Source organism: Octopus sinensis, linkage group LG24 (assembly GCF_006345805.1).
Source record: "Octopus sinensis linkage group LG24, ASM634580v1, whole genome shotgun sequence".
Classification (NCBI taxonomy): Eukaryota; Metazoa; Mollusca; class Cephalopoda; order Octopoda; family Octopodidae; genus Octopus; species Octopus sinensis.
This window is the reverse complement of record NC_043020.1, coordinates 10,888,659-10,902,441: the sequence shown is the minus strand read 5'-3', so window position 1 is coordinate 10,902,441 and position 13,783 is coordinate 10,888,659. Positions and strand designations below refer to the sequence as shown.

Below are 13,783 nucleotides of genomic sequence, written 5' to 3'. Positions count from 1 at the left end.
AACCGGCCCTGGCTCTAAGTACAGATGTCTTGTTTTCAAAAGTTATGAATTAAAATCTTCCACCAAACCTTAGTCCCAATTTATGTTCCTAACACTAACTGAATGATTACTAAGTTATTGTACTAAATTCTTTGTTATATTTAATCCTTTCGTTACCAACCTGGCTGAAACCGGCTCTGGCTCTAAGTACAGATGTCTTGTTTTCAAAAGTTATGAATTAAAATCTTCCACCAAACCTTAGTCCCAATTTATGTTCCTAACACTAACTGAATGATAACTAAGTTACTGTACTAAATTCTTTGTTATATTTAATCCTTTCGTTACCAACCTGGCTGAAACCGGCCCTGGCTCTAAGTACAGATGTCTTGTTTTCAAAAGTTATGAATTAAAATCTTCCACCAAACCTTAGTCCCAATTTATGTTCCTAACACTAACTGAATGATTACTAAGTTATTGTACTAAATTCTTTGTTATATTTAATCCTTTCGTTACCAACCTGGCTGAAACCGGCTCTGGCTCTAAGTACAGATGTCTTGTTTTCAAAAGTTATGAATTAAAATCTTCCACCAAACCTTAGTCCCAATTTATGTTCCTAACACTAACTGAATGATAACTAAGTTACTGTACTAAATTCTTTGTTATATTTAAAGTAATTGAAAGAAACACAGAGCATCTTAAAATAAATACAGTAACGAAAGGGTTAATCCAATTACCATGAAATACCACTGTGCAGTAAATAATGACAACGCTCGTTCAGTGCGAGTATCTTCATGTTCAAGGTTTTATTCAGACACACGACAAATTAATGTATACAGTGAGTATACAGTATTCAATAAAGATTTCTGGGAGGAGAAGAAAGGTTCTGAATAACTCAGACTTTCCCGGTTACTCAACCGGTCACAAGTAATCTAGAGTATATTATTCACGTGTGCTTTTTAATTCTTAAAGTAAATTTTTATATTAAAATTCTCAAAAAGGTTTGTATTTAAAAACTTATTTATTTTGGGGGTACCAAGGATTTTTTTTTTACAGTTTTAACCCTTTAGTGTTCAGATTATTCTATCAAATGTGATGTTTGTTTATTTAAAATGGTTTGAATTAATTCTGCATTATCTTGTAGTTTAGAGATTACAGAGATGTGATTTTTCAGTTTTAGAATGACATGGTGCATTTTACGTGCCACCTGCACTCGACTGGCTTCCGTGCAGGTGGCACATAAAATGCACCAATCTGACCGTGGCCGATGCCAGCCTCGCCTGGCACCAGTGCAGGTGGCATGTAAAAAGCACCCACTACACTCACGGAGTGGTTGGCGTTAGGAAGGGCATCCAGCTGTAGAAACATTGCCAAATAAGACCGGAGCCTGGTGCAGCCTTCTGGCTTTCCAGATCCCCGGTCGAACCGTCCAACCCATGCTAGCATGGAGAATGGATGTTAAATGATGATGATGATGATGATGATGGTAGGGCTGAGGTGAGAGGCGAGATCTGGTCAGTTTTAATATAAAACAGGTTAAATATTTTGGCCGGATATGACCGGTTTGAATGCTAAAGGGTTAATCCCAATATCCAATCCTTGCACATGTATTTCTTAGAAGCTGTGTGAACTATCCTTTATTTTTTTATATATTTATTTCTCTTTTCTTAGTATTAAGGTTTTTATATTTTAAAAAATATAAAAACCTTAATACTAAGAAAAGAGAAATAAATATATAAAAGAATAAAGGATCGTTCACACAGCTTCTAAGAAATACATGTGCAAGGAAGGTTTTTATATATAACCTTAATAATGAACGTATAATGGGGATCTTTCCTACTAGCAGTGGTGGTTTTTTTTTTTTTGTCTTCAAGTTTCTTATACCTGAGGAAATGCCACAATCATAATATCGTTGATGCAGAAACTTGGAGTCTCTTTTGTGAGTTTCTATAACTGTACCATGCAATGTATATATAAATAAGTATTCCATGTTGCATGTAAATATATATATATATATATATAACATCCATAAATATATATGTATGTATGTATGTATGTATGTATGTATGTATGTATCTATATATATATATATATATATATAAACATCCATAAATGTATATATATGTATGTATGTATGTATATATATATATATAAACATCCATAAATGTATATATATGTATGTATGTATATATATGTATGCATGTATATATATATATAAACATCCATAAATGTATATATATGTATGTATGTATGTATATATATATATATATATAAACATGCATAAATGTATATATATGTATGTATGTGTATATATATATATATATATATATATATATATATATATATATATATATAAACATCCATAAATGTATATGTATGTATGTATGTATCTATATATATATATATATATATATATATATATATATATATAAACATCCATAAATGTATATGTATGTATGTATGTATCTATATATATATATATATATATATATATATATATATATATATATATAAACATCCATAAATGTATATGTATGTATGTATGTATCTATATATATATATATAAACATCCATAAATGTATATGTATGTATGTATGTATCTATATATATATATATATAAACATCCATAAATGTATATGTATGTATGTATGTATCTATATATATATATATATATATATATATATATATAAACATCCATAAATGTATATGTATGTATATATATATATATATATATATATATACACGCACATAAACGTATATATATGTATGAGCCTGGTGCAGCCATCTGGCTCGCCAGTCTGCAGTCAAACCATCCAACCCATGCCAGCATGGAAAGTGGACGTTAAACGATGATGATGACACACACACACACACACAGATAATGTGTATTTATTTAAAAAAATTTTTATTATTCTACTATTATTTTATTATGAAATTTTGAAATACAGACAAATCTAAATGAATTAATGATTTGCCTTATTGAATTTGATGCATCAAATGTGTGATGTGTATACTATGCATGCACACACACACACACACACACACACACACACATATCTAGAGTAATAAAGTAGTCAGATGTTGGATGATTATATATATATTTATTTATTTACATCTCATTTACATTGTTAGCGCTTTATATAGATAGATAGAGATACATACATATATATACTCTTACTCTTTTACTTGTTTCAGTCATTTGACTGTGGCCATGCTGGAGCACCACCTTTTTAGTCGAGCAAATCGACCCCAGGACTTATTCTTTGTAAGCCTAGTACTTATTGTATCGGTCTCTTTTGCCGAACCGCTAAGTGACGGGGACGTAAACACACCAGCACCGGTTGTCAAGCGATTTTGGGAGGACAAACACAGACACACAAACATATACATATATATATATACATATATACAACGGGCTTTTTTCAGTTTTCATCTACCAAATCCACTCACAAGGCTTTGGTCGGCCTGAGGCTATAGTAGAAGACACTTGCCCAAGGTGCCACGCAGTGGGACTGAACCCGGAACCATGTGGTTGGTAAGCAAGCTACTTACCACACAGTCACTCCTATATATATATATATATATATATATATACATATAATAACAGCAAAACCCTGTTTCACCCGGCCTTTTTGGATGATGTCGCTGTGATCGTTTTCGGTTAGGCATAATCTATACCACCTTTTCTCAACTTCATAATTTCGGGTCCCCTGTATCGATTGGAGCCTCCAGCCGTATGAAAATTTCCGGACTCCCTGCCCCCTTGCCAGAAAAAACAGCTTCAGGAGTTGTGAAGAACGAATTTGTATGTAGTCTGTTTCTGAGAGCTATTCTATTGGACCTCTGTCTAATCATTAAAAACAGTGATTTAATTATGAACATAGAAAGAAATTATACATTAATCCCAAAATTTTATTTGCAGAGAGCAGAAATTGGAAGAAGATATATGAAATGGATGTGTGTGTGTGTGTTTGTGGGTGCGTGCGAGAGGTGAAAGAAGAGAGACAGCATAGTGGAAGTTGTGGCTGACTGTCATCCTGCACTCCCCTTGTTTCTAGCGAAATGGTATATGCCGGCTTTTGTGAGCAACTGGTTGTTTTAATGGCAGAACAAACGGGGGAATTCCAATAGAAAAAGTTTTAATCAATTTTCTAGGTAAATATCGGGGGTGGGACTAGGAAAAAAATACAGGCGATCTTTCGTCTCTACTAGACCTTTCCGTCGATTTCCGTAAAAATTTTTTTTTTTTTACATATGGGCTTGCGGGAACTTTTGAAGTGATATACATACATATACACATACACCGAGTAAAAAATTTCAGTTATCTCTTTCTTTCACACATTACTCTGTCTCTTCACACACACTAACAGAAGCACTTCACTTACACAACATACTGTCTGTCTCCCACACCCCATCAAACACACACACACATGTACATCAATGCTCCCATGCACGGTAACTTCAAAAGAACTTCCCTCGTCATACAATCGCTTTCTCTTAGTCTCTTTCGCTCTCATTACTTCAAAAGTTCCCGCAAGCCCATATGTGAAAAAAAAAATTTTTTAAGGAAATCGACGGAAAGGTCTACTAGAGACGAAAGATTGCCAAAATACAAACCCCATTCCGATGTATGCACCCGTTTGCATAAGTGTGTCATTTTTCACGCGAATCCACCCAGCCGTTTGGGTGTGAACCTCAAAACAAGAAAGAATACAACGATTGCCCATGTCCAATTTATATTATATTCTCTCTCTTTTACTCTTTTACTTGTTTCAGTCATTTGACTGCGGCCATGCTGGAGCACCACCTTTTAGTACTTATTCTATCGGTCTCTTATTGCCGAACCGCTAAGTGACGGGGACGTAAACACACCAGCACCGGTTGTCAAGCGATTTTGGGAGGACAAACACAGACACACAAACATATACATATATATATATACATATATACAACGGGCTTTTTTCAGTTTTCATCTACCAAATCCACTCACAAGGCTTTGGTCGGCCTGAGGCTATAGTAGAAGACACTTGCCCAAGGTGCCACGCAGTGGGACTGAACCCGGAACCATGTGGTTGGTAAGCAAGCTACTTACCACACAGTCACTCCTATATATATATATATATATATATATATATATACATATAATAACAGCAAAACCCTGTTTCACCCGGCCTTTTTGGATGATGTCGCTGTGATCGTTTTCGGTTAGGCATAATCTATACCACCTTTTCTCAACTTCATAATTTCGGGTCCCCTGTATCGATTGGAGCCTCCAGCCGTATGAAAATTTCCGGACTCCCTGCCCCCTTGCCAGAAAAAACAGCTTCAGGAGTTGTGAAGAACGAATTTGTATGTAGTCTGTTTCTGAGAGCTATTCTATTGGACCTCTGTCTAATCATTAAAAACAGTGATTTAATTATGAACATAGAAAGAAATTATACATTAATCCCAAAATTTTATTTGCAGAGAGCAGAAATTGGAAGAAGATATATGAAATGGATGTGTGTGTGTGTGTTTGTGGGTGCGTGCGAGAGGTGAAAGAAGAGAGACAGCATAGTGGAAGTTGTGGCTGACTGTCATCCTGCACTCCCCTTGTTTCTAGCGAAATGGTATATGCCGGCTTTTGTGAGCAACTGGTTGTTTTAATGGCAGAACAAACGGGGGAATTCCAATAGAAAAAGTTTTAATCAATTTTCTAGGTAAATATCGGGGGTGGGACTAGGAAAAAAATACAGGCGATCTTTCGTCTCTACTAGACCTTTCCGTCGATTTCCGTAAAAAATTTTTTTTTTTTTACATATGGGCTTGCGGGAACTTTTGAAGTGATATACATACATATACACATACACCGAGTAAAAAATTTCAGTTATCTCTTTCTTTCACACATTACTCTGTCTCTTCACACACACTAACAGAAGCACTTCACTTACACAACATACTGTCTGTCTCCCACACCCCATCAAACACACACACACATGTACATCAATGCTCCCATGCACGGTAACTTCAAAAGAACTTCCCTCGTCATACAATCGCTTTCTCTTAGTCTCTTTCGCTCTCATTACTTCAAAAGTTCCCGCAAGCCCATATGTGAAAAAAAAAATTTTTAGGAAATCGACGGAAAGGTCTACTAGAGACGAAAGATTGCCAAAATACAAACCCCATTCCGATGTATGCACCCGTTTGCATAAGTGTGCCATTTTTCACGCGAATCCACCCAGCCGTTTGGGTGTGAACCTCAAAACAAGAAAGAATACAACGATTGCCCATGTCCAATTTATATTATATTCTCTCTCTTTTACTCTTTTACTTGTTTCAGTCATTTGACTGCGGCCATGCTGGAGCACCACCTTTTAGTACTTATTCTATCGGTCTCTTATTGCCGAACCGCTAAGTGACGGGGACGTAAACACACCAGCACCGGTTGTCAAGCGATTTTGGGAGGACAAACACAGACACACAAACATATACATATATATATATACATATATACAACGGGCTTTTTTCAGTTTTCATCTACCAAATCCACTCACAAGGCTTTGGTCGGCCTGAGGCTATAGTAGAAGACACTTGCCCAAGGTGCCACGCAGTGGGACTGAACCCGGAACCATGTGGTTGGTAGCAAGCTACTTACCACACAGTCACTCCTATATATATATATATATATATATATATACATATAATAACAGCAAAACCCTGTTTCACCCGGCCTTTTTGGATGATGTCGCTGTGATCGTTTTCGATTAGGCATAATCTATACCACCTTTTCTCAACTTCATAATTTCGGGTCCCCTGTATCGATTGGAGCCTCCAGCCGTATGAAAATTTCCGGACTCCCTGCCCCCTTGCCAGAAAAAACAGCTTCAGGAGTTGTGAAGAACGAATTTGTATGTAGTCTGTTTCTGAGAGCTATTCTATTGGACCTCTGTCTAATCATTAAAAACAGTGATTTAATTATGAACATAGAAAGAAATTATACATTAATCCCAAAATTTTATTTGCAGAGAGCAGAAATTGGAAGAAGATATATGAAATGGATGTGTGTGTGTGTGTTTGTGGGTGCGTGCGAGAGGTGAAAGAAGAGAGACAGCATAGTGGAAGTTGTGGCTGACTGTCATCCTGCACTCCCCTTGTTTCTAGCGAAATGGTATATGCCGGCTTTTGTGAGCAACTGGTTGTTTTAATGGCAGAACAAACGGGGGAATTCCAATAGAAAAAGTTTTAATCAATTTTCTAGGTAAATATCGGGGGTGGGACTAGGAAAAAAATACAGGCGATCTTTCGTCTCTACTAGACCTTTCCGTCGATTTCCGTAAAAAATTTTTTTTTTTTTACATATGGGCTTGCGGGAACTTTTGAAGTGATATACATACATATACACATACACCGAGTAAAAAATTTCAGTTATCTCTTTCTTTCACACATTACTCTGTCTCTTCACACACACTAACAGAAGCACTTCACTTACACAACATACTGTCTGTCTCCCACACCCCATCAAACACACACACACATGTACATCAATGCTCCCATGCACGGTAACTTCAAAAGAACTTCCCTCGTCATACAATCGCTTTCTCTTAGTCTCTTTCGCTCTCATTACTTCAAAAGTTCCCGCAAGCCCATATGTGAAAAAAAAAATTTTTTAGGAAATCGACGGAAAGGTCTACTAGAGACGAAAGATTGCCAAAATACAAACCCCATTCCGATGTATGCACCCGTTTGCATAAGTGTGCCATTTTTCACGCGAATCCACCCAGCCGTTTGGGTGTGAACCTCAAAACAAGAAAGAATACAACGATTGCCCATGTCCAATTTATATTATATTCTCTCTCTTTTACTCTTTTACTTGTTTCAGTCATTTGACTGCGGCCATGCTGGAGCACCACCTTTTAGTACTTATTCTATCGGTCTCTTATTGCCGAACCGCTAAGTGACGGGGACGTAAACACACCAGCACCGGTTGTCAAGCGATTTTGGGAGGACAAACACAGACACACAAACATATACATATATATATATACATATATACAACGGGCTTGTTTCAGTTTTCATCTACCAAATCCACTCACAAGGCTTTGGTCGGCCTGAGGCTATAGTAGAAGACACTTGCCCAAGGTGCCACGCAGTGGGACTGAACCCGGAACCATGTGGTTGGTAAGCAAGCTACTTACCACACAGTCACTCCTATATATATATATATATATATATATATATACATATAATAACAGCAAAACCCTGTTTCACCCGGCCTTTTTGGATGATGTCGCTGTGATCGTTTTCGATTAGGCATAATCTATACCACCTTTTCTCAACTTCATAATTTCGGGTCCCCTGTATCGATTGGAGCCTCCAGCCGTATGAAAATTTCCGGACTCCCTGCCCCCTTGCCAGAAAAAACAGCTTCAGGAGTTGTGAAGAACGAATTTGTATGTTTCTGAGAGCTATTCTATTGGACCTCTGTCTTATCATTAAAAACAGTGATTTAATTATGAACATAGAAAGAAATTATACATTAATCCCAAAATTTTATTTGCAGAGAGCAGAAATTGGAAGAAGATATATGAAATGGATGTGTGTGTGTGTGTTTGTGGGTGCGTGCGAGAGGTGAAAGAAGAGAGACAGCATAGTGGAAGTTGTGGCTGACTGTCATCCTGCACTCCCCTTGTTTCTAGCGAAATGGTATATGCCGGCTTTTGTGAGCAACTGGTTGTTTTAATGGCAGAACAAACGGGGGAATTCCAATAGAAAAAGTTTTAATCAATTTTCTAGGTAAATATCGGGGGTGGGACTAGGAAAAAAATACAGGCGATCTTTCGTCTCTACTAGACCTTTCCGTCGATTTCCGTAAAAAATTTTTTTTTTTTACATATGGGCTTGCGGGAACTTTTGAAGTGATATACATACATATACACATACACCGAGTAAAAAATTTCAGTTATCTCTTTCTTTCACACATTACTCTGTCTCTTCACACACACTAACAGAAGCACTTCACTTACACAACATACTGTCTGTCTCCCACACCCCATCAAACACACACACACATGTACATCAATGCTCCCATGCACGGTAACTTCAAAAGAACTTCCCTCGTCATACAATCGCTTTCTCTTAGTCTCTTTCGCTCTCATTACTTCAAAAGTTCCCGCAAGCCCATATGTGAAAAAAAAAATTTTTTAGGAAATCGACGGAAAGGTCTACTAGAGACGAAAGATTGCCAAAATACAAACCCCATTCCGATGTATGCACCCGTTTGCATAAGTGTGCCATTTTTTCACGCGAATCCACCCAGCCGTTTGGGTGTGAACCTCAAAACAAGAAAGAATACAACGATTGCCCATGTCCAATTTATATTATATTCTCTCTCTTTTACTCTTTTACTTGTTTCAGTCATTTGACTGCGGCCATGCTGGAGCACCACCTTTTAGTACTTATTCTATCGGTCTCTTATTGCCGAACCGCTAAGTGACGGGGACGTAAACACACCAGCACCGGTTGTCAAGCGATTTTGGGAGGACAAACACAGACACACAAACATATACATATATATATATACATATATACAACGGGCTTTTTTCAGTTTTCATCTACCAAATCCACTCACAAGGCTTTGGTCGGCCTGAGGCTATAGTAGAAGACACTTGCCCAAGGTGCCACGCAGTGGGACTGAACCCGGAACCATGTGGTTGGTAAGCAAGCTACTTACCACACAGTCACTCCTATATATATATATATATATATATATATATACATATAATAACAGCAAAACCCTGTTTCACCCGGCCTTTTTGGATGATGTCGCTGTGATCGTTTTTGATTAGGCATAATCTATACCACCTTTTCTCAACTTCATAATTTCGGGTCCCCTGTATCGATTGGAGCCTCCAGCCGTATGAAAATTTCCGGACTCCCTGCCCCCTTGCCAGAAAAAACAGCTTCAGGAGTTGTGAAGAACGAATTTGTATGTAGTCTGTTTCTGAGAGCTATTCTATTGGACCTCTGTCTAATCATTAAAAACAGTGATTTAATTATGAACATAGAAAGAAATTATACATTAATCCCAAAATTTTATTTGCAGAGAGCAGAAATTGGAAGAAGATATATGAAATGGATGTGTGTGTGTGTGTTTGTGGGTGCGTGCGAGAGGTGAAAGAAGAGAGACAGCATAGTGGAAGTTGTGGCTGACTGTCATCCTGCACTCCCCTTGTTTCTAGCGAAATGGTATATGCCGGCTTTTGTGAGCAACTGGTTGTTTTAATGGCAGAACAAACGGGGAATTCCAATAGAAAAGTTTTAATCAATTTTCTAGGTAAATATCGGGGGTGGGACTAGGAAAAAAATACAGGCGATCTTTCGTCTCTACTAGACCTTTCCGTCGATTTCCGTAAAAAATTTTTTTTTTTTTACATATGGGCTTGCGGGAACTTTTGAAGTGATATACATACATATACACATACACCGAGTAAAAAATTTCAGTTATCTCTTTCTTTCACACATTACTCTGTCTCTTCACACACACTAACAGAAGCACTTCACTTACACAACATACTGTCTGTCTCCCACACCCCATCAAACACACACACACATGTACATCAATGCTCCCATGCACGGTAACTTTAAAAGAACTTCCCTCGTCATACAATCGCTTTCTCTTAGTCTCTTTCGCTCTCATTACTTCAAAAGTTCCCGCAAGCCCATATGTAAAAAAAAAATTTTGTTAAGGAAATCGACGGAAAGGTCTACTAGAGACGAAAGATTGCCAAAATACAAACCCCATTCCGATGTATGCACCCGTTTGCATAAGTGTGCCATTTTTCACGCGAATCCACCCAGCCGTTTGGGTGTGAACCTCAAAACAAGAAAGAATACAACGATTGCCCATGTCCAATTTATATTATATTCTCTCTCTTTTACTATTTTACTTGTTTCAGTCATTTGACTGCGGCCATGCTGGAGCACCACCTTTTAGTACTTATTCTATCGGTCTCTTATTGCCGAACCGCTAAGTGACGGGGACGTAAACACACCAGCACCGGTTGTCAAGCGATTTTGGGAGAACAAACACAGACACACAAACATATACATATATATACATAATAATGAAGGGTGAAATTAATTAATTTGGAAAAATTATCAATTACACCAAGTAGTCTTCGGCATGTAAAAGCCTCATTCGAGGAAAATTTAAGTAATACTAAGCAATAAGGGTTTAGCAACGAGTTGCCTTACCACATACCGAATTTAGAAATAGCAGTCAAAGGGTTATAGCTATTTCTTCTACTAAAAAGGGAGATCTCAGTAAAAACAGCATTTGGAAGGCACAAACAGGTAAGAGAGAATGAATTGACTGCAATCTATCATACATTTTTTTAGTTATCCACGGACGTACGTTTCGAAATCAAGTTTTAAGGAAAGCATACGAATTAAATATTAAATATTAAATAATAAATAATTCTATCTTACCGAAACTTCTTTTCTCTTCAGCGTAGAATACTATAATCATAAATGATTATATATTGAATTTTGAGATACCAGAAGGCACCAACTCCACTCAGTATCAGAGCGAGCTAGAACCCGCAACTGGTATCACCGAATTCAATTTGTGAATGAAACGATTGTGTCAACAGCCCCTTCCCACCCGCGTGTAGCCAAAACAAGATGCTGTGGTCATCTACTGAGATAAAATATGGTTATCCGTAATAATGAAGGGTGAAATTAATTAATTTGGAAAAATTATCAATTACACCAAGTAGTCTTCGGCATGTAAAAGCCTCATTCGAGGAAAATTTAAGTAATACTAAGCAATAAGGGTTTAGCAACGAGTTGCCTTACCACATACCGAATTTAGAAATAGCAGTCAAAGGGTTATAGCTATTTCTTCTACTAAAAAGGGAGATCTCAGTAAAAACAGCATTTGGAAGGCACAAACAGGTAAGAGAGAATGAATTGACTGCAATCTATCATACATTTTTTAGTTATCCACGGACGTACGTTTCGAAATCAAGTTTTAAGTAAAGCATACGAATTAAATATTAAATATTAAATAATAAATAATTCTATCTTACCGAAACTTCTTTTCTCTTCAGCGTAGAATACTATAATCATAAATGATTATATATTGAATTTTGAGATACCAGAAGGCACCAACTCCACTCAGTATCAGAGCGAGCTAGAACCCGCAACTGGTATCACCGAATTCAATTTGTGAATGAAACGATTGTGTCAACAGCCCCTTCCCACCCGCGTGTAGCCAAAACAAGATGCTGTGGTCATCTACTGAGATAAAATATGGTTATCCGTAATAATGAAGGGTGAAATTAATTAATTTGGAAAAATTATCAATTACACCAAGTAGTCTTCGGCATGTAAAAGCCTCATTCGAGGAAAATTTAAGTAATACTAAGCAATAAGGGTTTAGCAACGAGTTGCCTTACCACATACCGAATTTAGAAATAGCAGTCAAAGGGTTATAGCTATTTCTTCTACTAAAAAGGGAGATCTCAGTAAAAACAGCATTTGGAAGGCACAAACAGGTAAGAGAGAATGAATTGACTGCAATCTATCATACATTTTTTTAGTTATCCACGGACGTACGTTTCGAAATCAAGTTTTAAGTAAAGCATACGAATTAAATATTAAATATTAAATAATAAATAATTCTATCTTACCGAAACTTTCTTTTCTCTTCAGCGTAGAATACTATAATCATAAATGATTATATATTGAATTTTGAGATACCAGAAGGCACCAACTCCACTCAGTATCAGAGCGAGCTAGAACCCGCAACTGGTATCACCGAATTCAATTTGTGAATGAAACGATTGTGTCAACAGCCCCTTCCCACCCGCGTGTAGCCAAAACAAGATGCTGTGGTCATCTACTGAGATAAAATATGGTTATCCGTAATAATGAAGGGTGAAATTAATTAATTTGGAAAAAATTATCAATTACACCAAGTAGTCTTCGGCATGTAAAAGCCTCATTCGAGGAAAATTTAAGTAATACTAAGCAATAAGGGTTTAGCAACGAGTTGCCTTACCACATACCGAATTTAGAAATAGCAGTCAAAGGGTTATAGCTATTTCTTCTACTAAAAGGGAGATCTCAGTAAAAACAGCATTTGGAAGGCACAACAGGTAAGAGAGAATGAAATATATATAATCATTTATGATTATAGTATTCTACGCTGAAGAGAAAAGAAGTTTCGGTAAGATAGAATTATTTATTATTTAATATTTAATATTTAATTCGTATGCTTTCCTTAAAACTGATTTCGAAACGTACGTCCGTGGATAACTAAAAAAATGTATGATAGATTGCAGTCAATTCATTCTCTCTTACCTGTTTGTGCCTTCCAAATGCTGTTTTTACTGAGATCTCCCTTTTAGTAGAAGAAATAGCTATAACCCTTTGACTGCTATTTCTAAATTCGGTATGTGGTAAGGCAACTCGTTGCTAAACCCTTATTGCTTAGTATATATATATACATATATACAACGGGCTTTTTTCAGTTTTCATCTACCAAATCCACTCACAAGGCTTTGGTCGGCCTGAGGCTATAGTAGAAGACACTTGCCCAAGGTGCCACGCAGTGGGACTGAACCCGGAACCATGTGGTTGGTAAGCAAGCTACTTACCACACAGTCACTCCTATATATATATATATATATATATATATATATATATATACATATAATAACAGCAAAACCCTGTTTCACCCGGCCTTTTTGGATGATGTCGCTGTGATCGTTTTCGGTTAGGCATAATCTATACCACCTTTTCTCAACTTCATAATTTCGGGTCC

General features: G+C 36.8%; 1 protein-coding gene and 1 long non-coding RNA gene across 3 annotated transcripts in view; both read left to right on the top strand.

Annotated features, from left to right (window-relative positions):
* The window catches only part of LOC115223903, a 117,918-nt gene that overhangs the window by 86,840 nt on the left and 17,295 nt on the right, over positions 1–13,783 (top strand). The gene's annotated exons all lie outside the window — the stretch shown is intronic.
* LOC118767723 overlaps positions 10,258–13,783 on the top strand; it is a 17,672-nt gene continuing 14,146 nt past the window's right edge. The window contains exon 1 of the long non-coding RNA XR_005003636.1: positions 10,258–10,269. This is a non-coding gene — a long non-coding RNA (uncharacterized LOC118767723). The remainder of the gene's footprint in view (positions 10,270–13,783) is intronic.